Source organism: Mus caroli, unplaced genomic scaffold (assembly GCF_978045245.1).
Source record: "Mus caroli unplaced genomic scaffold, Mus_caroli_1 scaffold_12, whole genome shotgun sequence".
In the NCBI taxonomy this organism is placed as follows: domain Eukaryota; kingdom Metazoa; phylum Chordata; class Mammalia; order Rodentia; family Muridae; genus Mus; species Mus caroli.
The window spans coordinates 34,846,857-34,874,116 of record NW_028227267.1 but is presented as its reverse complement, the minus strand read 5'-3'; the positions used below and the strand labels follow the sequence as shown (position 1 = coordinate 34,874,116).

At 41.9% G+C, this 27,260-nt stretch overlaps 1 long non-coding RNA gene and 1 pseudogene across 1 annotated transcript in view; both read right to left on the bottom strand.

Annotated features, from left to right (window-relative positions):
* Window positions 1-434: 434 nt before the first annotated feature.
* Window positions 435-27,260, bottom strand: part of LOC147001691 (uncharacterized) — a 44,416-nt gene continuing 17,590 nt past the window's right edge. Inside the window, exons 2-3 of the long non-coding RNA XR_015044615.1 lie at window positions 5,276-5,458; window positions 435-1,156 (exon numbers count right to left, since the gene is read on the bottom strand). This is a non-coding gene — a long non-coding RNA (uncharacterized LOC147001691). The remainder of the gene's footprint in view (window positions 1,157-5,275; window positions 5,459-27,260) is intronic.
* On the bottom strand, window positions 17,745-20,465 carry LOC147001692 (diphosphoinositol polyphosphate phosphohydrolase NUDT4B pseudogene; annotated as a pseudogene).

Sequence of the window (27,260 nt, the reverse complement as noted above, 5' to 3'; positions counted from 1 at the left end):
TCTGTGTTTTCTGACAGCTTTTATATTACCTTAGAATATGTTTTTATTTCCTGAAAGACATTTCAGAAATACTGATATATTTCCCATTAATTTGTTCAACACTATCATTCACAGTATTTTAGCAGCAGCTAAATGTTTGACATGAAAGGATACAATATGGGTAATTTTTCCACCTTCAAGTTGGAATCCACAGAGTTGGACACACTAGACACACTGAATGTACAAACTATTACTTTTGTAGCTCAGTCTGGCTGGGAAGTCATTATGGAACCCAAGCCCCTTACTTAGATCCACCTGTGTCTGATAGGTGTGAGATTTCAGTAGGATGATACCACATCTGAATAAAGAAGTTTCTTAAGAGTGAAGAGTTAGAGATCACTGTTTTATTCATAAGAAAACATCCAATTTACTCAATAGTAACTAAAAGTGGGCAGTCAATATGTACAGTGTACAGCCTTATCAAAAAAGTAAATCAATTACAAAATAAAACAACAGCAAAGAAACAAACAAAAAATAAACTTTAAATGAAACAAAAGAGAAACAAAATAACAAAAGTAATCAAAGCTCAAACCAAAATCTAAAAACAACAATTGTGCTAAAGAGCCTTCTTTGGCTGTTATTTTGCAGCACAGACTTACAGCCCATGGCTGTCCTTGGAAACACAGTAGAAAATACGTTACTTCTGGTAACAATCTTTACAAGAGAAATTTAAGTAGGTCTCCTTTTTTGGAGTATGGGTTTGAAGAACAAGGACACCCAAGACTAAGTAGAAAACATGTTATAGACTTTGGCTCAAAGTCTTTGCGATCTTGTAGATAGATTTTGTAAATTTCCTTGACGACCTATCAGGACAAGAAAAATTTACACTCTCAGAATCTTCCTGTTTTCCCAGCAGCTCTTGATGTGTCTCAGCACATGTCTGAATCCCTCTACATGCTCACTCTTGCTGAGCCAGAGCACAGATGAAATTAAGGGTTATTCATTGCAAGGAAACAAAAGAAAAGGAAGAAAATGCCGCAGATGATAGCCATGATTACTGGGGATGAGATGAAATATTTGCTTTGCACATGCAGATATCCCCCTATAGAAGTTATCTTCAAAGGAGACCTTGTCCTGGTCTGTTCCATGTTCCAGTTTCTGCTGGAGTATTTCACACCTAGGGAAGGAAGGAAGGAAGAACAACCTGATTAGGATTTGTCAATTCAGCTCTCCATCCCACACTAGATCTATTCATCTGGATAATCTATTATGACCTATCATTGTCTAAGGTCATTCCCTGCATCCCCAAGTGTCATAGAGCACCTGGGCTTGGAATTATTTCTCAGCTTTTAAAAACTGCTAGAAACTGAGCTGAGAACTACACATTGTACTGGAGTTTAAAAGAAAAACACTATATTTCTCCAATAGTCCATGTATAATATATTGAATAATAACAATGTAGCAATGTCTGATACTGAGTTCAAGTGAGATGTGAACAACCTAGAAAACCATGTGGATACCTTATGGGGAACCTGCCTAGAATTGAAGTGAAGGTTATGATTATTTCTCTAGTGCAGGATCCTGACAGGGTACCACTCATCAACCCTTATATCTGGAAATAACCAGAGAAAACCTATAACATGAAATCCACAGGCACTGCATGTGTCCTAAAATCAGAAAGAATGTGCTAACTGAAAATATTCCCCAGGCTAGGAACTGAATTTTAAAAGTGATGTCCATGAAGGAACATAACAACCCACCTGTACATCTGAGACTGTGGTAGAGCACTCTGTCAAATATGCAATTTATTTGTATTCACACAACCCAAGCACAGTATACCTCAGTAACCTGTTGCTTTTCCTAGCTAATGCTATTATAAAAATCTCCCAGGATATTTTGGAGTCATAAAAACAAATCTCGAATGGGATAGGTACGTAATGAGCAAAGCATATAGACAGCTCAGTCAGTGAGAAGCTTTCCCCTCATAAACACAGACTCAGAATCAGGGTTCTTGGCATATTATCCAATCTGTCTTAGCAAGTTCCAAAAGATGTGTAGAGTAGGCTTCTCTGCCAGCAAAGGATCACGTGTTGGTGGTGGACTAGCCTCTCCTTCACTGTTTCAGTTTTGTCCCAAAGTAAACAGTTCCTTCCATTAGAGGCTCCCTTTGTCATTGCTTGACTGACTTGGTGTCCAAAGGTATGATCCCAGAAAAATAGGAAGTCATTATAAATAGGAACCAATGGAACAATTTTCGCCCAATAATGTGACTGTGTCAAGGATATTTTGAGTAAGATGAGGCTAACTAGTTGAAGGTCAAATACTTGCATGGATTATCTAACACTGAGCAGTAGTTCATGAAAGGGCTGCATCACATAGTACAGTTTCACTCTTTAGCTGATGGACATCAGGATATCATCTTCTTCTGGACTACTCTGAGGACAATTACAGACCTCATGTGTCCTACAGACTCTGTGGATATCTACTCCTTGTTCTGGAATCAGTGGGTCAAAGGGGACTGCTTTTCTACTTTCTGAACCTCGCTTCTCAAACACCTGATTTTATACTACCAGACCTGTCTGAACGTCCTCATTTCTCCCAACACCCATTGAGGCTGATTTTAACACTGAGAAAATGATTTTGTATAACAGCAATTGCAGAATCCCACACAGATAACATATTGTGAGTTTTAAGATTATCATGACCCTCAAGGGGCTCCTGAAACAGCTCTGTTTTGCACCACAGCTGTGGGAATTCTGCTGGATGCATGTACAGCTACATGCAACTCAATCTCTCAATGATTAGAATCCAAGCCATATCATAAGGCAACGTTTTACTGAGTAGAGGTAGCTGGAAAGGCAATGGTAGCAGGCAATAAGGAGAAGAATCTGGAATGCTGAGAATACACAGTGAGCCACCTGATATTCCAGTCGGTCTTTTTAATTCTTCCAGAGCAGAAAAGGGACATAACACATGGATGTTATACACCAACTTCCTCCTCAACACTATGTACCATATTCCATTGATTTTCTCCAAAGGATTTCAATGAGGATCAGTAGTATTGCCCCTAGCCAGTTGAGAGTCTGACTTTAGATTTTGTGTCCTTTTTTTTTGTCTTGGAATCTAGGTAGAGTTGCACACTAATTGGACTGCTGTATTTGATTTTTCATGGGTGCAGTCTGTAATGACAGGGGCTTTACTCATCATGCTTGGCCTCTTGAGACAGACATGGTTACATGTCTACACGAACACACACACAAACATACACACACACACACACACAAACACACACACACACACACACACACAAACACACACACACACACACACACACACACACACACACACACAAACACACAGTTGTATATTCAAGCATCCATACCACAAACACTTGCAAAGGCATTTTGCCTTACGCAAACACACAACATAGAATAAACACACTGAGTCACAGCTGGTACACAAACACACACACACACACACACACACACCAACACACACACCACATACCACACAAAGACTGACACAAACACACAAACATCAATGAAATTCTTGCTCTTATCTAGCATATTTCCTGTTGTATGAGCATCTAGTGGGACCTATGGTGTGTACAAAGCTCTTAGACTTAAGGGGGCTTTGCAGCCCTGACCTGTACTTATCTCCTCTTCAGGAACTTTTCTATGCAAATACTTGCTGGTCCTAAAGGGAAATTACAAGCTCTACACAGATATCCTGAACAACACAGCACTAAATTGCCAAGAAAGAACTTTCTACCTACAGTCTCCAGTAAGCCCCATTTTTACTCATCAAGGCCCTCTCACTAAACCTCCACTGAGTCCTTTTTAGCATCTGAGGAAGACTGTGACTTTTGGTCATTACTCAGGAACTTTTCAACACATTACTTATTATATGATATTAAATCATCCTCAAAATCAGTCAGGAGAAATCTAGTTAAATGACCTGCTGTGACATTTCTGAAATGCAGCACTCTGCACAACTCTGAGTGAGAATGTATCCTGAAACAAAGCCATGCCCAAAATCTAGTTAGCAAAACAATGTCAGCAGAGTGAGCACTGTAGGCTTCTATGTATGCCCATGGTTAAGCCAATAAGAAAAGCCAGAATAGCCCAGGTAATAACTCTAAGCAGGAAAAATTAAGAAATGTAATACTAATTTTAAAAATAGTAGTATTGTTTAATGATTTGTTGATATAAATAAGAGACAGATCTCTACCTGGTAGTGGACAGATGAAAATTCTACTGGACATCGAACAACAGGAAGTATCAGGTGTATTGAGAGACGTAGGCCCAAAGAACTAAGTTAAAGAATGACTACACAAAATCAGATGTCCTTAACTGGCCTTACAAAATACCCACAAAGGTACAGATTTGCATAAGCATCCATAAACACACATACACATACACACACACACACACACACACATACACACACACACACACACACACACCTAAAATCATAAGGGAGCAAAAACAATGAAGAATCTGTCATGCTAGTGGAACAAACAATTTAGACTATGCAGAGCAGATGTTTCCACTGAGAAACACAACTCTGGTATTCTTACTAGGGAAATAGAAAGATCTAGAAAACATTCTTCTTGGTCAGAATGAGGAGCATACAGAGAGAATTTTTTTCATGAAGCCTCAAAACTCTCACACCAACTGAGATTGTGAGAAGCCTTTCCTACATCCCTGCTCATCCAGCCAGCTCCAGACCACAAGGCCCAGGAAAGAAAACTCCAACAGCACTCAAAGAAAATAGGACTGACAAGCTGCTACTCAGGCTCACTGAGTGTGAATCAAGATCTACAGGGGAAAGGGTTGGGGTGGGGGGCAAAAACTGCCAAAAGGCAACAATGAAATCCACTTATTTCTCAATCCCACTAAGCTCTCATCCCTGCAAACTACTTCCTACCTGAAATCTCACATGCTCCCCACAAAATTTTGAAGGCCTTTACATCTTCCTGCAAAGCACTCTACTATTCTAAAGAAGGGCTCCAACACAGCACCCTTCAAACTCAATGTCATATAGAGTCGTGATGTGTAATCAACTTATCTCCCCTAGTGAACTGCAGATTCTGGCAGAAGAGAAAAATTTGCTTGTCAAACATGTAGTTTCTTGATAAAGGCTACCTCCACAAAAACCTGGTAGATGATCCCATAAATAAACAGTTGGAGGAGGCATAGGCAAGTGTCTGGTAAGTTGCTGGACTGTTCCATTGGACTTTCTATGTTTATGGTGAGCCATGACGGCAATCTGCCTCTGATACACATCACCCTACCTGCTGCTGCTTGGGACTGGTGACAAAAATGTTCTTGCTGGCCTCATCACAGATCCTTTTTCTTCACCATAGGATGCTTCCTGTTCAGCCGGCCCCACTAGCATCTTCCTGTTCTCATTCAGCAACATCCTTACTTTTTCCTTCAATTAATTGCAGTCACTCAGGAGGTAACAGTGCCTGAAGCTGATCCACAAAAAAAGAAACAAAAAATGGTCATTTCCAGCAAGCTTACATTTCTCTGCCACTCTTTTAGAACTAGGATCCCTACAAGAGTCCTGATCCCCGGACAGCCTCAGACTAGAGTCCACACTATACCTATCAGTACCAAATCGAGGTAGGTCAAATCCAGAGATCAGCCGCATGCCACAAGTCTCAAAGGACTTCGGAAAACCATAACACCAATAGTGTTCCATGTACATTACTGAAGAGGAAATGTTCCTCATGGATGCTTATATGTCTTGTTACCAGAAAACAATCAGCAGGGAAAGGGCAAAAACACTCTGAGGGAGAAGAGAAGACCCAACAGGTATAAACTCTTTCCATTTTTGTCATGGATCCCAGAACTTTGAATCTGCTGTCAGAATCCTAAAGTTTCAGGGTTGCTTGATATTCCCAGCGTGGTGGAAATGGTTTCTATGCAGAGGATCCTGAATTTGGAAGAATAAAGTTTGGAGTGTCTTGGACACTCTTCACACTTAAGAAAACTGAGTCCAAGAGGTACAAATCCAAGACCCTTGCCTCAAGGGAGGGCTCTTATTAAGGAACAGATAGTGGAGCTGGAGAGATGGCTCAGAGGTCCTGAGTTCAATTCCAAGCAACCACATGGTGGCTCATAACCATCCGTAATGTGATCTGACCTCCTCTTCTGGAGTGTCTGAAGACAGCTACAATGTACTTACGCATATAATAAATAATTTTAAAAAAAAGAAACAGGTAGTATAGAACTAAAGCCCTTATTTTTGTTCAAAGTCCTAGAAGGCCACAAGCATTCCCTGCCTAGTGCTGCTCCTTACCTGTGTCAGGGACTCACCTGTAGGAATAGTTATCTTCTATGAGTTCCTTGAACTTCTCTATCATATAACTTATTGACTGGGTCATTTTTTCCATATCCAACATTGTCTTCTCATGTTGTGATTTAATGATGGTGAATTCAATGTTCATCTTACGGTAGAGCATGGCCCAAAGAGCAAATATCCTCTGAACTAAGCAATCAAGTTATCATGTGCAAAAAGGCTGTATCTGGACTACCCAAGACAAGTGTATGCCACATCCTTGTTCCTTCAAAGAGGGTCCTATTAGTACTGAGTAAACTTATTATCTTGCCCAGAGAACAGCAGAGCCTGGGAACCAAATGAAGAGTAATGACCCTCAAGAGCTCCTTGGGTGAGCCTGAAGTAATATACTAATTCTGTGAGAAGTTTCTAATAGACCTGTCAAGATATTGAATCCTTTATCCTCAGGCTGGTCCTCTTGTCTTAGAGCTTGGTGGCTCCCACTATCTAGTGAAAGAAACAGAGAAGTAATCTCTGGGTCAGCATCTTATATTTACATCACCCCATGCAGTTGAGGTTCTTCTCAAAGCAACACCAAAATTCTGGCTGTTCAAAGCAAGGGTCAAAGTCCGACTGTTTGACTATCCAGGAGTGTAGTTTGAAAAACCCACTGTCATCAGGTCTGCTAACATCTTGACAGATGAAGACCCACAGAAGCTCATCAATAATTGTATGAGGAAACAAACATGAAGAAACAGATCAGTCTAGACATATTGGACACCCCCACATCCCATGAAAGATTCTGAGGGAATGTTCTACATGGATGGGAACACCTCAATTAAACATGGAACCAGTTACACAGGGGCTTCGGGAGATATTGTAGCTGAAATTATTTGGCCTCAAGATATATAGAACAAGTCTATGGTGAAAGAAAACACCAGTCATCACTTACCAGGAATGTCAATATGCTTTACTTAATAAATATGTGGATACTATGATATATGGAGAAGGAGGGCTCATCATTGCTGGCAGAAAGAACATTAAAAACAAAGAGGAATTCTTGGCTCTCCTGGAAACTCTTTGAATTCCTCCATGATACTCTTGGTTTCAAGGCAAAGCACATCAACTTAATGACCCCGTTGAGGTCACAAGTAATCAGGTCACTGAGTTGGCATGCCAAAAATTGTTTGAGATCAGTGTATGCTGTGCATGGTGGCACATGCCTTTGATCCCAGCAATTGGGAGGCAGATGCAGGCAGATTTCTAAGTTCTAGGCCAGACTGGTCTACAGAGTGAGTTCCAGGACAGCCAGGCAATACAGAGAAATCCTGTCTAGAAACAAACCAATCAAAAAACAAACAAACAAAAAACAGTGGAATCTACTGACATTCAGGTGACATACTGTGACCCACTGTAGCCTGAGAATCCATAGTATAAACAAGGGGAAATAAGGGATGTAAAAATATCTAAAGCATAGCTGAAACCAAAGTTTGGTGGTGGACATCAGAGGGAAGGAACACTCTGCCAGGAAATACTGGCAAGTTTCTGGAAACAAACCTTCACCAGACTATCTGACTGGCATACACACTACTCTCTAAGTTGCTCATAACAAGGTATGGTATAACTGGACTTAACAGCATGGCTCAATTCCTCCAAGCAATATGTCAGCTTAATAGTAAAATACATGTAAAGACAGATACTTCTGCTAGAAGTGGGAACATATGAGGGGCCAAACAGTGGTCAATTGTGGGAAACTGACTTCACTGATGTGTGTCCTGATGGGGGAGAGTAAGAGTCCATGCTTTTTTTTTTTTTTTTTTTTTTTTTTCTGAAACCTTCTATGCGTTTATCCACTAGTCTGAAACTTCTAAAAGAGTAGCTGAAAAGCTCCTCAAGGCACTTGACCAACAATTATAACACACCCTTTGAACTGTGGCAAACTATAGCAGAGCATTCATAGCCAAAAGCTGTCAATAAACAGTGAATGATTTAGGAATAGATGGGAATCTTCATGGTACGTGCAGACCTCAGAGTTCTGGTCTCATGGAAGTAAAGAAGAGTTCGTTAACGGAAACACTACCAATCTCTCTGAAGAGTTCAGGGAAAGGTGGCTGAGCCTCCTTCTTACTTTGGGCCTATTGTACCCAATACAGGGAGGAATTCATCCCTATACTATTTTATTGGAATGCCTGCTCCATAGCTTTCTAGGCTCAGATATCATCAGCTAGCCAAAATATAACTATTTCTTTTTCATTAGCCATGTTCTCCGGTTCTCCATAAAGGCTCTTCATATGACTGCCAGAGAAACAGAGTAGACTTTTGACTGCCCAACCATCTCCCCAGACACCTTTGGGCCTTGTTGTAGTGATATTCCATAACCAAAGGTGGTAGCCAAAGACAACACAATCAATGTGGAAAGCTTTTGCATGATTTCTACACTCTTACACCTGTGAGGATAGATGGCATTTTACCATGCACTCAGCACACACAGGTCAAGAAGGCAGAAGGCACTGATGTCAATGCCAAAAGGAGCCCCTTCTGAAATTATGAAACCATTAAAATGGAGGTTTCACTGGACCCGAGGCCTTTCATCCACTATCCATCCAATTGAGTCTTAGGTATCTTATGAATACAGGATCATATTCCAACCCCCAACAGACTCAGGCCTGGAACTGAGAACTTAAAAATGTAGATACTGGAGAAGTAAGAGCTAATGGGACCAGGAAGCAGCAATTCAATGTCCCTCTTAGCCTTTGTTCACAGATGCCTATTTTGTCTGGTTGTTTTGGAGATAGAGAGAATGTAAGATTTTAGCTTTTGAAGAAGGGACATAAACTTTACAGTATGATGTTGCCCCTGTAGTGACTTCTTCTATTGCCAAGTACAAGGGAGTTTTCATTGCAAAGAAGTGGGGTTGTGAATTAGAAAGTGCAATCTGGAGCAGACTCTGTGTTCCACTCACCTGAAGTCTCAAAATCCTGTGGCGGGTGTCATGGGTAGCTGGCGGGTGTCAGCTGACCCTGCGCTGACTGAATGGATACAGAAAATGTACCACATTTTCTGTATCCATTCCTCTGTTGAGGGGCATCTGGGTTCTTTCCAGCTTCTGGCTATTATAAATAAGGCTGCTATGAACATAGTGGAACATGTGTACTTCTTACTGGGTGTAACATTTTCTGGGTATATGCCCAGGAGAGGTATTGCAGGATCCTCCAGTAGTTCTATGTCCAATTTTCTGAGGAACTGTCAGGCTGATTTCCAGAGTGCTTGTACAAGCTTGCCATCCCACCAACAATGGAGGAGTTTTCCTCTATTAGATACAATTTGCAAAACACATGAAACTCAAGAAGAATGAAGACCAAAGTGTGGACACTTTGATCCTTCTTAGAATTGGGGACAAAACACACATGTAAGGAGTTACAGAGACAAAGTTTGGAACTGAGACAAAAGGATGGACCATCTAGAGACTGCCACACCAGGGGATCCATCCCATAATCAGCCTCCAAACGTTGACACCCTTGCATACACTAGCAAGATTTTGCTGAAATGACCCTGATATAGCTGTCTCTTGTGAGGCTAAGCCAGGGCCTAGCAAACACAAAAGTGGATTCTCACAGTCAGCTGTTAGATGGATCACAGGGCTCCTAATGGAGGAGCTAGAGAAAATACCCAAGGAACTAAAGGGACCTGCAATCCTACAGGTGGAACAACAATATGAACTAACCAGTACCCCCAGGAGTTCATGTCTCTAGCTGCATATGTATCAGAAGATGGCCTAGTTGTGGGAGTGGGTGTGTAGAGTTGAGGGGGTATGGGACAGTTTTGGGATAACATTGGAAACGTAAATGAAGAAAATATCTCATAAAAAATAATAATGCCAAAAAAAAATACTTTGTGTTCCTTCTCTGTACTCAGTGAATAGTGACTGCCCACTGGAAGATCAGGGGACTTGTTGCATCTTATCAACATCCTAGTTTGTTTTCCTCCTTCCTTGCTACCATTTTCTTTCCAACTTTGCCCATGCTTCACTCAGTTGTTCTTGACTTGGAGTTTGTTCAGGGTGTTATGATTTGAAAGATTGAGTGGCTTGGTGTTGATAATGTACTAATCTTAAGGTGCATACCTATGGTGAAATGCAAGAACAGGACTGCCTCAGACAGCCCCTTAGACTCATGATAGTCTACAGAACAAACACTGGTCTCTCTGTAGCACTCTGTAACTACTCTATTCAACATCATTCACTCTGTGTTAAAATCATCCTCAAGGAGGCTGGGGAGAAATGAGGATACTCAGACATTGCTGGTGGATTCAAATGGGGTCACCCTGTGAGATGCCATGTCCAACTCTTAAAAACATTGTACTGCATTGCGCAGGGACCTGGCAATTCCAGAACAAGCAGTAGGTGTCCACAGAAAAATTAGGGCACATCATGGTTTTAGGGATATTCCTCATAGCAGCCCTGACCTAGAAACTATCCATAAGTCCATCAGTAAAGCAGTGAAAATTACACTGAGTCCAGCCTTTCCATGGAGTATTGCCTAGTGGAATTACACATGCAACCATTTGACTGTGAACTATTCAGACTTATTTTCCTCAAAACATCTCTGGCAGAATCTCCTTACAGGGAAAGAAGTTTCACTTAGCATCCTGGTTATGGAGATTTACTAGTTGCCTGGGCTCCTAGCTTGGATCAAGACTCACACAGGATATTGTAAATGAAGGGCCTATTGGAAGATTCTGCTCACTTTGGAGCCACTGAGGAACAGTGAGCAAGAGGCAGGAACAGGCTGGTATACCTCCATCCAGTGTGCCTTTGCTGGGAAACAAACCTACTGTGCATAGCCTTGGGAACTTCCTAAGCAGCTTTGGCCACAAACCCATATTTCCATTTTCTGTTTATTAGGATAAAGCACATTATTGACTGAGCTGTCTATAGGCTATGCCTACTATGTTCTTATCCCAGTCAAGATTATTTTCTTTTACTTTTTCTTTTAAGAAAAAAAAAACATTTCTTTAAAGTATGTGAGTACACTATTCCTCTCTTCAGAAACTCCAGAAGAGGTCTTCAGATCCTTCTGAAGACGGTTGTAAGCAACCATGTTTTTGCTGGGAATTCAACTCTGGAAGCCAAGAAGACCAGACACTGTTGCTAAATGCTGAGCTACATCTTCAGCCTTTTATTTTTCAATTAAATGTTTTTTTTTTAAATTCTGGCTCTGTACTATCCTGGGAGGTCTCTGTTTTTATCATTAGCTTGTAAAGTAAACATGTTTCTTCAATGAAATACACTTGTATGTGTGAATACAAGTGCTTGTATTCGTTCAGAAATGTAGGAATATGTGTGTCTGGATCTCTCTCTGTCTCTCTCGTCTCTTTCTGTATCTCTGTCTAGGTCTGTGTGTTGGTGTGGGTGTGTCTTCTCTGTCTCTGTGTCTCTGTCTCTCTCTGTCTCTCTCTCTCTGTCTCTCTCTGTGTCTCTGTCTCTGTCTCTGTCTCTGTCTCTGTCTCTGTCTCTGTCTCTCTCTGTCTCTCAGTGTGTAGGTGTGTGCAGGTTTGTCCTGGCCTGGCTGAAAAGATGCAGAGTCCTTTTCTGTCTCTGAGATGAGCAAGTACCTAAGGAGCCATAAGCACAGCGGGGCTATTGATTTTTGGTTTTTTTTTTTTTCCTTTCTGAATATCCTTTTAGAGTTCAGTCCTTACCCTTGGAAAGATTTGCATGAAGCACACTCTTACTGATTACAGTATCCTTTCAATGTGCATGGATTTCCTGTGAGATGGTTTCTCTGGGGATTCCCACATATAGGGGTTCACAAGGAGAGCCAAGAAGGATTCTGCACTCCAGAAATAAGAAGTGCCTTCACTTCAACATTTGCTAGGCTCCCTAGAAGGCCTCTGTTCAATGTTAGATTCAGATACTGATACACACTTATTTTTCAATAGAAAGTATTTAGACTATTGGAGAAATGTGGTGTTTTACTTTAACTCCAGCACAGTTTCTAGTTCACAGTTCAGTGTCAAGCAATTTTTTACATTTGAGAAAAACATCCAGGCCCAGGTGCTCTCTGCCCCTTCTCCTATGGGGATACAGGAAAGATCTCAGATGAAAGATCATACTGGATTGTCCTGCTGAGTAAAGCTGGGGTTTGCTGGATCGCTGACATGGCAAGATCTCAACAGGCTTTTTTTCTCTTTGTCCCATAGGTCTGAAATATTCTGCAGAAGCTCAAACAGATCAGAGACCAGGTCAAGATCTTGTCAGACACAACTGTTCACCAGGAGCACTGGGTGTGCAAAGCAAATTAACCACATCTAATCCTTGTAACCATGGCAACCTTGGGCTGCATTTTCTTCTATTTTGGTTTGCTATGGGTAATGAGGCCTTTATTTTGTCTAGCCTCTATCCAGCAAGACTGCCTGTTTGGAAGGCTTCAGAGAAGTGCTGACATACATCAAGATCTGCTGGATATCCAGCAGGACTCTGACAATGCCAATTTTGGCTGATCCTGTTGGGTCATAAAGAATTATTTCATGGTGACCAGTCATTTGAATTTGAAAAACTTTGAGGTATCATCTGTAACATCTCTCATGTTAGCCTTGGAAGGACTAGTCCATCAGCAGAACACCCACCCCAATGAAGCACGCCTATATTCATCTTCAACAGATTATTACTATCAGTGACTTCCTTTGCACTATTTTACCAAGGCCAGCAACAGGCTGTGGGTCTGTGCTGAACATCTGCAGCAAGAGAATAATGCTTAGCTTAATTATTGTGTTTCATTTTTGGTTAGAGTTTTGATTTCTTTGGGTCTTTGGTTTTCCTATGTTTTCATTTGAAGTTTCATTGTATATTCATTATATTTTTGTTAATGTAATTAATTTGTGTTTTTGCTAAGTCTATATAGTGTATAAACTGACTCCCCACTTTAAGATGTTATTGAATAAAATTAGTGAATTATGAATAAAACATCATCCCTAATTATTTCTATCATAAGGACATTCTGCATTTATGTGTGGTTCATAAATAGTTCTGTAACACTAGAAGTTTCAGGAGGAATGGGACTCTTCAAGTATCATGTTGTTTAGGCTTCATAAGTAGTGCCCAGCCAGCCAGAGCTCCAGAGAAAATTGAGCTTTTGATGTGGATAATGTGTCAAACTATGTGGATCCCAATGTCAGGATGAAAAAAAGGATCCATGCTCTATCTTTATAGTCATAAATTTAGCTAAAGTTATAATGTACTCTCCTGTGGATGACCACGTCAATTAAACAAATGAGAAATACAACAGTATTTCTCTAATACATCTAAAAATCTCTCCATAGGAACATGGCCTGTGGTCATTTAGAACAGAATAGGGTTCTCCCTGCTAATGAGGTACCTAGAAGATGGTAGGGTTCAGTCAATAAGCTTCCCTTCCTGGACATTCCTTCCTCAGAAGGTACTTACCTTCTAGTCTAACCTCAAGACGTGTTATGCTTTCATTTCCATGAAAAACAATCAATAAACAGTTTAGAACCAAGGACTGTCTCTCTCAGCAAACCAACTGTGGGTTATACGGAGAAAAAGCCTTTGCCTACAGAGCCTTGCCATCTAAGTCTCCAACAGAAGGCCCCTCAATACTCATGGACTAGCCACCTCTGAGCCAACCCAGAATTCCCCATTCCCTGTTTTCCAGGCTAGTTCTCAGTCTGCTGACCTCCTCCATGCTCAGCTCCTCTGTGACTTCTAGCAGTACCTGCATGTCCAAGATTCTGAGACCCCTTGGCCTGGTCTCTTTGCAGGCCAGCAGGCTCAAACCTGCTGTGAACTCCCTGCAACCCAGCACTGTCTGTATGTCCAGGATTTCCTGGGTCCCTGTCCACAACTCCTAAACATAGGCCAATGGAATTCAGAACCTCCATTCTCAACTCTTGCCTGTGGTTTCCATTGTCAAATGGACTCTAAGGAGTCAGGGAACCCCAGCTTCCACCTCCCATTCCCAAAGGTACATTCTTCTACCCCCTAAGTTGTGTAATTGCATTTCCATCCAGGTCAATATCAGACAGTGGGCTTAGGATAAATACAATCTACCATGTCTGCATTTGGTCTGCCCAGTGGGTTTCCCACACCTGTGCCTCAGGGCAGAAAGCAAAACCACACTAAGACAAGGAAGTAGTATAGAGGTGGGATAACTGACTGAAGTCTTTTGAAAGGCCATGTGGAAACCTACAATTGAAGAAGCTTTATAATACACAAACCCATATAAAGGAGGTTTAAATGAAAATACCCTATTATGCTCTGACAATTCCTCCCCTGAACATAATATACTTCCCAATGAAAAGCCCAGGTCCAAGTTTGAGTTATCTTGTTTGGATTTGCTCATCACTGAGTCTCATACACACTCCCCAATCATTAAAGACTGCTGCCATTGCTCTTCCTTCCTTTTTGGAAGTCAATGGTAAGACCACATTGCTGAAGAAGATGGTATCTGGCACAGCCATCAATTCAAGGCAGAAAGCAAAACCACACTAAGACAAGGAAGTAGTATAGAGGTGGGATAATGACTGAAGACTTTTGAAAGGCCATGAGGAAACCTATAATTGAGGAAGCTTTATAATTCACAAACCCATATAAAGGAGGTTTAAATGAAAATACCCTATTATGCTCTGACAATTCACCCCCTGAACACAATATACTACCCAATGAAAAGCCCAGGGCCAAGTTTGGGGTACCTTGTTTGGGGTTGCTCATCATTGAGTCTCATACACACTCCCCAATCATTAAAGACTGCTGCCATTGTTCTCCCTTCCTTTCTGGAAGTCAATGGTAAGATCACATTGCTGAAGAAGATGGTTTCTGGCACAGCCATCAATTCAGGCATCTATCGCATTATTTTCTGTATGTTGAGAACTTATCTATTACTCTTTAGCAGTTCCTTGGAGATATTTGACCCATTGCAACCCACCAAATGTCTATAGAAGAGGTAATCTCTTGGTAGCCTAGATTGCAACTCCCAGACCACCATCACCCTCCCAACATCTGTCCTAAGATCTGGCAATTGATATTCTAATTTCAGCTTCTCTAAATGGGCTAAACTGGAGAGGGAGCCCAGGGCCTCAGGCACACCAAGCAACAAACACTACAGGAAAATACACTACACTTCACCACAGCACACTGCACCACAGGGCACTACAGTATACTACACTAGAGAACCCCAGATCTCCTGTTTCCCTGAGATCAACTTTGGCTGTCTACTGTGGGAACATGTCTTCTTTATATATCTTCAGTGGATATAGGAAAATATGTTTTAACCAAGATCACTTTGGTGTTTGTCTAGCAAGAGTGTTGGCAATGTTAAAGATTTTCTAATTGGCATACAACTTTATCCTCTGTGAAGATTCAATACAAGAACACAATGTACAACTATCAAATCACTTATCATTTCTTTTCATTGGGAGCTTTCAACTCCCATTTTCATTTTGACCTAATGTTTTCTTGTTGGTTGGTATGTGGTAGAAGCTGTTCCACACTCTTTAATTTTCTTCTCCTAGGTATAATGACCATTACCATACGACCCTGAAAATATTCATCTCATCAGATACCTTTAAAGTGGCTAAATACTCTTTTGCAAACAAATTATGGATTACAGAGAACCGGGGGTTGAATTTTAAAGTACATTCATCAAAATAGTCAGAATATAAAACCTCTTGACTAGTTTCTGGTTTATTTTAAAGGAACAGCTTACCTGTAACATAGAAATGTTTTTCTTAAACAAGGACTTGCTGTAACCAAGTCTGTGAAGATTAGCTTTAATTGTCAGTTGGAAACAACCTGGAGTCAATCTCAGAGGAGAGTCTCAACAAGGGATTTTTCCATGGGTGGCCTGTGGGCATATCTTTGGGGTTGGTTCTCTTAGTCAAATTAAATGATATCAAAAACCACAGCCCACTCTCAGAGGCAATATTCCCTAGACAGGGAGGAGGCCCTGAAATGCATAAAGGTGGAGAATTGAGCTGAACACAAGTAAGCACTCAAGCAAGCTAGTGAGCATATCTGTGTTCATTTGTCTCTGCATTGCAATGTCAGAGTGATGTGACCAGTACTCTCAAGCACTAGCTATTACGACTTCCTGCAATGCTGGGCAGTCACATGAAACTGTAAGCTAAACAAACTGTTTCTCTCCTAAGATGCTTTTTCTGAAGCGTCTTTTCATTTGTCCACCCTGTCATATCTTCTCATTTGGAGGCTTGGAACTATTTTTGCTTTATTTCTCCATCAAATGTAATATGTTTCTGGGAACTGAACTTTCCCTTCTACAATGTTAAGTACTAGAATTAATTTCTTTTTCTTATTGTAATTTGACATCTGTTATCTAACAATCCCCATCTCCTTCCTTCTACTCAGGTCTCTGCAAGAACTATCTCATCTACTCTGCAATCACACCATGCATCATACTTCCTTGATCTACTCCCCACCCTAACTATGCGCAAATCACATCATAAGCATAGCTCATCTTTTTTGGACCAATTAGATCCTAAGAATATATACAATGAGGGCAATATATGGAGGACAGTAAAAGTCAGTTTAAGAGAGGAAGAGTCAAAAAAATGGCCCAGATAGTTAACACAGTCTGGAGGGAATAGGACAGAGAGGAACAGAACAGGACACTTAATGTTCTTTTCTTGTCTGGACATTTCACACATGTGTGTATCCCTCACAGTCAACATGTTCACATATACTATATATATCACACAAACACATGTACACACACACTAACACACATGTATCCTGAAACACACACACACAATTTTGGAAATTGAGGATGAGCTGTGCTGAGTCACATGCAGGTACTGACAGTTTTCCCTAAAAAAACAGCACACTCTTTCACATCAAATCACTGGGTCCATGGGGAACCTGTCCTAGTACATTGACTGTAACATAATTCTGCCTGTGAACAGGTTCTCAGAAATAGTAAGCGAAAGTGCTTTGTCAAAGGCTACTGGCCCATACAAAAACAACCCAAATCTGTAGTTTACAAATGGAGAGCAGGACTCTGTTGCGTTTTGGGGTGGATATATTTCTTTACATTCCCAAATTTTTCATTAATTCCCAACAAACAGTTGGAGCCTATTTGATATTGTAAGAAAAAACTCAGGGAAATAATATACACAATAACTAGGTGAGCTGTCAAAATAAACCATACAATGTTAAGTGGACCAAAGTGATAATATTAAAAAGTTTATTAAATGAAAAACAAAGTAATGGAGTACAATGAAGGCTTTAAAAAACTTCCACATGCCTTTGGCGTCTTAAAAATATTTTTGCTATTTTATTATTTAGTTTAAAAGACTTGAAAGCAGATGAAATACATGAAAATTATTTGAAATCCCTGCCTAGCAAATGCACAGTTTGCCAGCAGCACTCAGAGGTGTTAGAAGAAAAGAGAAAGGAACCTCTCCTTGTGACATATGCATGGCATAATGGGAGGGGCTTCCATTCTCTACTTTATACTGGAAGGCACCCCAGAGGGCTGTGCAGCACTCACAAACAAGGCATTGTTATCTGGGAGGGAAGGGACCCTGGACTCTCCATTGGTTGGAGAACACCCCAGCTCTAGTTTTCTAGATACTCTGTGTGGACAGGCTAATGTCACTGAAGAACCTTGATTACATGTCCTTTGAACCACTCTCTCTTCCTTCCTATAGTCAGAGTCTTCCCAGCCTTCCAATAGTTCAGTGACTGTTAGAACATAAACATGTGTTCTGGGCTTCCAGTGTTGAGTCTGCTAAAATATTCCCAGGACTCTGCCTAATTTTTCTTTACCTCCAGCCTCTTCATAAACCTCCCTCACAGCAGCACAGCCAGGCTCCTACTCTGTCTCCAACCCTCCTCCTGGGACAATCCATTGCTCTGGGTACTACTGCTACTCACCAAAGGCACCTCTTCCTCCTGCTTGCTGTGGAAGCACAGGCAGGCTGTTCATTATTGAAGCCCTTGAGGGTATATTCAGTGTCTGTTTGGTCTTGAACTTCATCCTAGACCTGGGCTCTTGCTGCTTATGCTCAGGACTCCAGTGTGGGGACCAGGCCTATGCCACCTCACCAGGAAGTAGTGCCAAAGAAAGCACAGTGCTCTGGTGCCACTGGGAGGAGCATAGGCAGTGCTAACAAGGATGGCAAGGATGAGCTCTTCCAGGGATGAGGGGCTGAACACAGGCTACTGCAGTCAGGGAGAGATGGTGGAAGCACCACCTCTGCTCCAGCACCTGCTGCTCTATTTGGAGCCCACAGCTGCTCTTAACCACTCCTTGCTGCACCCACCTCCCTGGCCAAGGGAAGAACTAGGCTGCTAGGTCAAGCAAAACAGAGATAATTAGAAGCAGAAGTGTGGACCATGCAGAGAAGCAGAACAAGTTAGGATTTTTAAATCCTGTAAATTTTATATGAGTGATAAAGCTAGTATAAAAAAATAACTCCTTAAAAACAACAAAAGCTTCCATGAGACATACTCATTGATAAGTGGATATTGGCCAGAAACTTAGAATACCCAAGATACAATTTGCAACAAACATGAACCTCAAGAAGAAGGAAGACCAAAGTGTGGATACTTCGTTCCTCCTTAGAATGGGGAATAAAATGCCCATGCAGGGAGTTACAGAGACAAAGTTGGGAGCAGAGACAGAAGGAAGGATCATCCAGAGACTGCCCCTCCTGGGACTCACCCCATAAACCATCAACAAACCCAGTCACTAGGCAGATGCCAACAAGAGCCTGCTGACAGGAGCCTGATATAGCTGTCTTCTGCGAGGCTCAGCCACTGCCAGGCAAATACAGAAGTGGATGCTCACAGTCATGCATTGGATGGAGCACAAGGTCCCCAGTGAAAGAGCCAGAGAAGTACCCAGGGAGCTTAAGGGGACTGAAGCCCAATAGGAGGAACATCAATATGAACTAACCAGTACCTTCAGAGCTCCTTGGAACTATACCAACAATCAAAGAAAACACATGGTAGAACTTGTGGCTCTAGCTATATATGTATTATGGAATGGCCTAGTTAGTCATCAATCAGAGGATAGGCCCTTGGTCCTTTGAATTTTCTATGCCACAGTATGGAGGAATCCCAGGAATGGGAGTGGGTGGATTGGGTAGCAGGGGATTGGTGAGGGTGAGAGGAGATTTTCAGAGGGAAAACTATGAAATGTAAATAAAAAAAAATATCTAATTTAAAACAAAAAACATCAATAGCAACAGAAACAACAACTTAAGAAATGTGTGAATCTAGGGGGAATGTTTCTTAAAAAAATGGCATCTTCTAATGGAATTGAACATGTTTGCTATGTTATAGTCAAGTTGTTTCATTACCATTAGATTTATTAACTTCTCATCACTATGAAAAAGTAAGGATTTAAAATTATTATTAATGTTTTAATGTTTAATCAGTTATTTATTTATATGCAGATCTTAGCTTCACCCTCCTCCCTTCACAATCCCTCTTTCCAGTGGCCCCCTGCTGGCCACTCTTCCTGCCCTTCCCCTCAGAAAAGAGGAGGCCTCCTAGGAATAACAACCAGTCTTCTCATATCACCTTGCAGTCAGCCTAGGTGCATCTTCCCCTTTTCAGGCTAGATGAAGCATTGCAGTCAGGAGAAGGGGATGCCAAGGAAGGCAATACAGTCAGAGACAGTCTCTGCTCCCACTTCAGGAGTGCCACATAAAGACCCAGCTATGAAACTGTTACATATGTGGAGAGGACCTAGGTCCATCCCTTACATAGTCTCTGGTTCACAGTTCAGTCTCTATGAGTTACTATGGGCTCAGATTAGTTGAATCTGTAGATTATCTTGTGGTGTCCTTGACCACTGTGGCTACTTCAACCCTTCCTCTGCCTCTTCCACAAATTCCCCAAGCCTCTTTATCTGTTTCCAGAGCTGCTGGGTGAAGTCTCTCTCTGATGATAGTTATGCTAGACCCCTGTCTGCAAGTATAGAAGAATATCGTTAATTATGTGGGGGTGGGGGTTCCCTCTCATGGCATGGGTCTCAACTGGGCTATTCATTATTTGGCCCTTTCCACAAATTCTACCTCATCTTTTATCTTGAACATCTTAAAAACAGGAAAAATTGTGGGTCTAACGTTTGGTGGCTGGGTTGTTGTTTCAGTCCCTCCATTGGAAGACTTGGCTGGTTACAGGACATGGCCAGTTCAGACTCCACATCCCCCATTTCTAAGAGTCTTAGCTACAGCCACCCTCCAAGTTTCCTGGGGGTTTCCATTGTCCTAGGTTTCTAATTCTTCCTAGAGTGCCTCCCACCTTCAATCCAGGTACTGCTATGAAGAGAGGTGTGCAAGTGCCCTTGTAGTTTGGTGGAGCATCATTTACATATATGCCAAGGAATGGTTCAACTGGGTCCTGAGGTAGAAATATTTACAATTTTCAGAGAAACCATCAAGTTCCAGCCGGGCGTGGTGGCGCACGCCTTTAGTCCCAGCACTCCGGAGGCAGAGGCAGGCGAATTTCTGAGTTCAAAAGTGAGTGCCAGGACAGCCAGGGCTACACAGGGAAACCCTGTCTCGAAAAACCAAAAAAAAAAAAAAAAAAAAAAAAATAAAAGAAACCATCAAGTTGATTTCCAATATAGTAGTACAAATTTGCACTCCCACCAGCAACTGTGTTCTCCTTGGCTCACAATTTCATCAGCATGAGATATCCCTTTGTTTTTTGACCTTAGCCATTCTGAGGGCTGTAAGATCTCAGAGTACTTTAGATTTGCATTTCCTTTGGTGGGAAATCTCAGAAGAGTTCATGATCGCCAGGAGCACCTGGCCACATTCTCCCCATTGGCTCTTACTAGGTTCTCCCTTTTTTTTTTTTTCTGTTGTCCTGTCTTATCTGAATAAACAGCCTTGGGTACTCAGATTCTGGATAGTTTGCCCTTCCCTTAAGACCTGTGTATGAGCTGTGTCTCCTCTTATGACTCTGTGTATCAGGTTGAGTACTTAGTAGAGCTGTTTCTAACTCTCCATCACCTGATACCCACAGGAGCTTCTATCCCTCAAAGACAGGTGGTTCTCCAGAGCTTAGATAGTAGATATGACTGTGAACAACACTCTGACTCAGCTAAACAAACTTCATGCCTAGTTGTACCAAGAGGTTCTTGAGGCTCCTCTGCAGCTTCCCCTTCCATTTGAATGGGGATGGCTTACAGATTCAGAGGTTCAATCCCAAATGATCAAGGTGGGAACATGGTGGCATCCAGGAGGGAATGGTACAGGAGAATCTGAGATTCCTACATCGTCATCTGAAGGCAGCTAATCGAACACTAACTTCCAGGTAGTAAGGGTTACTTAGGGTCTTGCCCACACCAACAGTGACACATCTACTCCAACAGGGCCACAGTGTCTATGAGTGCTATTCAGTGGATTGAGCATAGACAAACCATAACAAATATTGATGTAAAAATGCTCAATAAAATTCTCGAAAATAGAATCTAAGAACACATCACAATGATCATTCATGTTGATCTACTAGGTACCATGCAAGGAATGCAGAAATGATTCAATTTGCAAAAAGTGTGGAACTACATATTTGAGGCTCATGGAATCACAAAATATTTGCAACCTGTCCAGATATTGAATCCTTTATCCTCAGGCTGGTCCTCTTGTCTAAGAGCTGTGGTGTCTACAACTATTCTACTGAGAGAAGCAGATAAGTTACCTCTGGGTCAGCATCTTATACTTACATCACCCCATGCAGTTAAGTTTCTTCTCAAAGTAACACCACAGCCCTGGCTGTTCAATGCATGGGTGAAGGGCCTACTCTTGGACTATCCTGGAGTCTGGTTTGAAAAACACATTGTCTTCAATTCTGCCACCATCTTGACAGATGATGACCCACAGAAGCTCATTAATAATTGCATGACAAAAGAAACATGAAGATACAGATCTGACTAGAACTAATGAACACCTCCACATCCCATGAAAGATTCTGAGGAATGCTCTACATGAATGGAACATCTTCATTAAACCTGGAACCAGGTACACAGGGTCTTCAGCAGATAATTACTCCATTGAGGACACAAGTAATCAGGGCACTGAGTTGGCTGGCCAAAAATTGTCCCGAAGAACAGTGGAAGCCTGGCATAGTGGCTCGAGCCTTTAATCTCAGCAATTGGGAGGCAGAGTCAGGCAGATTTCTAAGTAAGAGGCCAGCCTGGTCTACAGAGTAAGTTCCAGGACAGACAGGCAATATAGAGAAACCCTGTCTGGAAAGAAACAAACAAATAAACAAACAAAGAACAGTGGATTCTACTGACATTCTGGTGACATATTGTGACCCACTGCTGACTGAGAATCTATAGTATAAACAAGGGGAGTGTAAAAATATCAAAAGGGTAGCTGAAACCAATGTTTGGTGGTGGACACCAGAAGGAAGGATCACTCTGTCAAGAAATACGGGCAGGTTTCTGGAAACAAACCTTCACCAGACTACAGGACTGGCATCCACACAATTTTCTAAGTTGCTCATAACAAGGTATGGTATAACTGGACTTAACAGCCTGGCTCAGTTCCTCTAAGCAATATGTCAGTTTTTCAGGAAAATACATGTAAAGACAGATACTTCTGCCAGAAGTGGGAACATATGAGGGGCCAAACTATGGTCAATTGTGGGAAACTAACATCACTGATATGTGTCCTGCTGGAGGATGATAAGAGTCCAAGCTTGTTTTTAATGAAAACTTCTATGAGCGTATCCACTAGTCTGAAACTTCTAAAAGAGTAGCTGAAAAGCTCTTCAAGGCACTTAACCAACAATTATACCACGCCCTTTCAATTGTGTCAAACTATAGCGGAGCATTCATAGCCAAAAGCTGTCAATAAACACTGAATGATTTATGAATACATAGGAAACTTCATGGTGCATGCAGACCTCAGAGTTCTGGTCTCATGCAAGTAAAGGAGAGTTCCTTAACGGAAACACTACAAAACTCTCAGAAGAGTTCAGGGACAGGTGTATGGGCCTCCTTCTTACTTTGGGCCTATTGTACCCAATACAGGGAGGGATTCATCCCTATACTATTTTATTGTAATGCCTGCCCCATTGCTTTCCCAGCTCAGATATCATTAGCTAGCCAAAATATAACTATTTCTTTTTCATTATCCATGTTCTCTGGTTCCCCATAAAGGCTCTTCATACGACTAACAGAGAGACAGAGTGGACTTCCTAGTACCCCACCATCTCTCCAGACACCTTTGGGGCTTGTTGTAGTGATGTTCCATAATCAAAGGTGGTAGCCAAAGACGACAAAATCGAATTGGAAAGCTTTTGCATGATTTCTCCACTCTTATACCTGCGAGGTTAGGTGGCATTTTACCATGCACTCAGCACAGCCAGGTCAAGAAGGCAGAAGGCACTGATATCAATGCCAAAGAGAGCCCCTTTTGAAATAATAGATCCATTCAAATTGAGGTTTCACTGGACACGAGGCCTTTTCATCCCCTATCCATCCAATTGAATCTTGGATATCTTATGAATACAGAATCATATTCAAACCCCCAACAGTCTCAGGCCTAGAACTGGGAACTTAAAAAGGTAGAAACTGGAGAAGTGAGAGCTAATGGGACTATAAGGAAGAAATTCAATGTCCCTGTAGGCCTTTGTTCACAGATATCTATTTTGTCTGGTTGTTTTGGAGATAGAGAGAATGTGGGATTTTAGCTTTTGAAGAAGGGACATAAACTTTACAATTTGATGTTGCCCCTGTACCTGACTTCTTCAATTGCAAAGTACAAGGGAGTTTTCATTGCAAAGAAATGGGGTTGTAAATCAGAGATTTTGTGAAAACCCATGGCTAACTACATTGAAACAATGTCTCCTCTCAAGGCAGTTGCACACTAAAATATATAACCCAACTCCTGTACAAGTAAAGGGGCAGGAGTAGGTTTCTGGCCTCTGGGAAACAGAGACACATGGGTAAATCGACTGTTTGTTACATGAATGGACCCCAGAAGTAGATTTATATTGGAGAAGAATCTCCCTCATAAAAGGATCCTAACAAAGATGAGCGACCCATGCCATGGCACTAACAAACTTTCCCCATTCAAAGCTCTGGACTTGTAGTGAAGCAGAGAGAAATCTCTAGCTTTGGAAGGAGAAGTTGCCAAGAGGTATGCACAGGGGCAAAAGAGAGACTCCAGGAAAAAGCACCTCAGAAACTGGTCAAGATGGGGCAAGCTGGTAAACCAGTAGGCCATGGAAGTTCCAGATGACATCATCAGTAGTCACTTCCCTAGACAATCTCTTTTATCCAAGAGAACCCTAGAATCTTCTGTGATGTCACCACTGTTGTGGTAACCAGAGCAGCTTGTGGGGTATTCCTTCAGATCCTCATGGGTTCCCAAGGAGGAATGTTGTCCATGCTCCTCAGGGTATTTGGGAGAGAGAATAGAATACAAACAGACACCAGACCAAGGCAGAAAGAGTCCGGACGCCCGTCATGGTGGGAAAGGGCAAGAAACAACTGGTCATGGAGAAGGCACAGTGAGTCCTGGGCAAGGTTTGGGGAGCTACCTGGAGGATGTGGGCTTCAGCTGTTCCTTCCAGGAATAGGGATTATGATCTGGATCCTTCAGATTCTTCAATGGTAGAACCAGAGTCAAGAGTGTCTGATGATTAGTTTTACAGACAGCCTGGTATTGAGAAGCCTGCAGTTGCTTTGATGGGAGATCTTAATTTCCCCCTGAATGGAAAATTACACAAAGAGCAAGCTCTGTGAGAATAGAAAAGTGTTGTTCTAAGGATAGAGTGTTCATGCACTTCATCTTAATAGAGTTTCCTCTAGGTTACATGAGCATGTGATGCCAAGAACAGAGAGGGCTATTCCCCTGCCTATGAATCAAGGTCTCAGACACTTTGGTATTGAACACACTTGATGTGGACTGATTCACAGTCTGGGGTTCCTGTAGTAGTGTACGAGCTCTCATCATGCATTTGAAGAAGACTAGAAAAGTGTTGGCTAGTGTGCTAAGAGGTACGGATTTTGTTGTCAGATATGAGCTGACAATGCCCTCCATTTATTCTTGCCTGGCACAGCTTATGCATTTCAGGGCTAGGGTGATTACAATAGGAAGTCAGGCATATGTTTAGTGATGGTGGTTGTGAACAGGGACCTAGCTGAGGAGCCCAGCTTGAAGATACCTATGATGCACTATAAGGGATTCTCGGTGTCTCTAGATTTTCCCCTTTCTCAGGCTTCTGTGTGGGACAAAGCATGGTTTCCCTTTCCCTGTCCTATTATCTCTACAAGGTTACTAGTGTTTTTCTACCTACAGGGTCTGTTGGGGAGGCATCCCCCCAACCTCCCACCATCAATGAGCAGGAGAAGAGACGCGAGAGTTTGGAGAAGCTCAAAAGAGAGCTCCAGAACATAAAAAATGCCAGAGACGAACTTCAGGGAATCCTGGCCAACTACACTAACAAGGATTTAAATGACAGGTAGTCTTTATGCCCAGATCTCTGCTGACTATCTTGGTCCATCCCTGTTAAGCCCAGATTCCCTCATACCACAGGTGGCTACAACTCCAGGCTGTCTGCATATCCAAATCAATTTTGCTGATTGGATTGTCGACACAGAACTTCAAGTTCAGATAGGAGTGATATGGGGTCACAGACATTTTGATTCCTCCAAAAGTTATTCAGAGCCTGTGGCATGAATCACAGTCTGGGGATGAAGGTAGTAATGTGTGAGCTCTCATCCTGCCATTTAAAAAGCTTACACAGGTGTTGGTTTGTGGGAGTTGCTAGGTAATGTTTGTTTATAGCCAATCCTTTCCATAATTGACCAGGCAGTAATTTGGGAACAATTGGTCCTCTCAACAGCTGGAGAGGCCTGTCCCACATACTGCCTCTCAGTATGACTGGGTTAGCTACAGTTCATAATGGCTTTTCTCAAATTTTGTTCATTATACTCTCAGATAAAGCCAAATCAATTTATTTATTTGGCATTCTGATTGAGTGTAAGTGTGTGTGTGTGTGTGTGTGTGTGAGTGTGTGTGTGTGTGTGTGTGTGTGTAAAAGAGAGAGAGAGAGAGACAGAGACACAGACTCAGAGAGATACTGCGTGCATGTGAGCTTGTGTGTGTGTTTGTGGATGTGTGTTTTCCTGTGTGTGTGTGTGTGTTCCTGTGTGTGCAGCTTAAGATCTAGAGAGTCTGTGTCATGTAATATATCATTGAGTTTTGCCTGACTCCATTTCCAGGCAATAGCAGTGAGGAAGCCAGGGAGGTTCATTATGAGTAGCAGAGGACTTGACCTCTGTGCTCACCATGGATGCACATTGGAATCTCCTGGTTTGTTATAAAGACTTTTCCCTGTAGATATGATTATGTCCTTTGGGAATTTATGTAGCAATAGAGCCAAGGATTGACTATTCCATGTCGAAACCAGGAGGAGAATCATACAGATTTAGCGTGGACCCAGGCCTTTGACACAGATTCCTGGAAAGTTCTGGGAGAGTCAGTCTATTCTTTCAAACCCCTTCAGGGAGCTGAAGCAGATCAGCACCCTGCCTTTTCTTCCCTGGGCTTACTGGCCCAAGCTGAAGAGCAATAAGTTTAATAAGCACCAAGTTAAACAGGTAACAAGGAGCTAGGTCCAGTGGCATATATGTGGTGGGGAAGTGCATGATTCACCTTGAATTGAAATGATCCTTGTATCCTTAGTTCATGGGACAATTTGTTGCTTGGGCCATGCCCTCCCACAGGATCAACTTTGAGACATATATGCTTGAGATGCAACATGACCAGGTGATGACTGACCTGAAGAGAATGCCCAGGGACATCAGTGAGGCCTTATCCAAGTGCAAGGAGTTGACTAAAGAAAATCAGTTCTACTGGTGAGTGACTAACAGGGTCATGACCCAAGAAATAGGCCCAGGATATGTCTGACAATCCTTGTCTTTGAACTAACGTGGGGGCTTAGGTCCTATACTCTTAGTCTCTAAACAGGAAGTCTGCCTCCT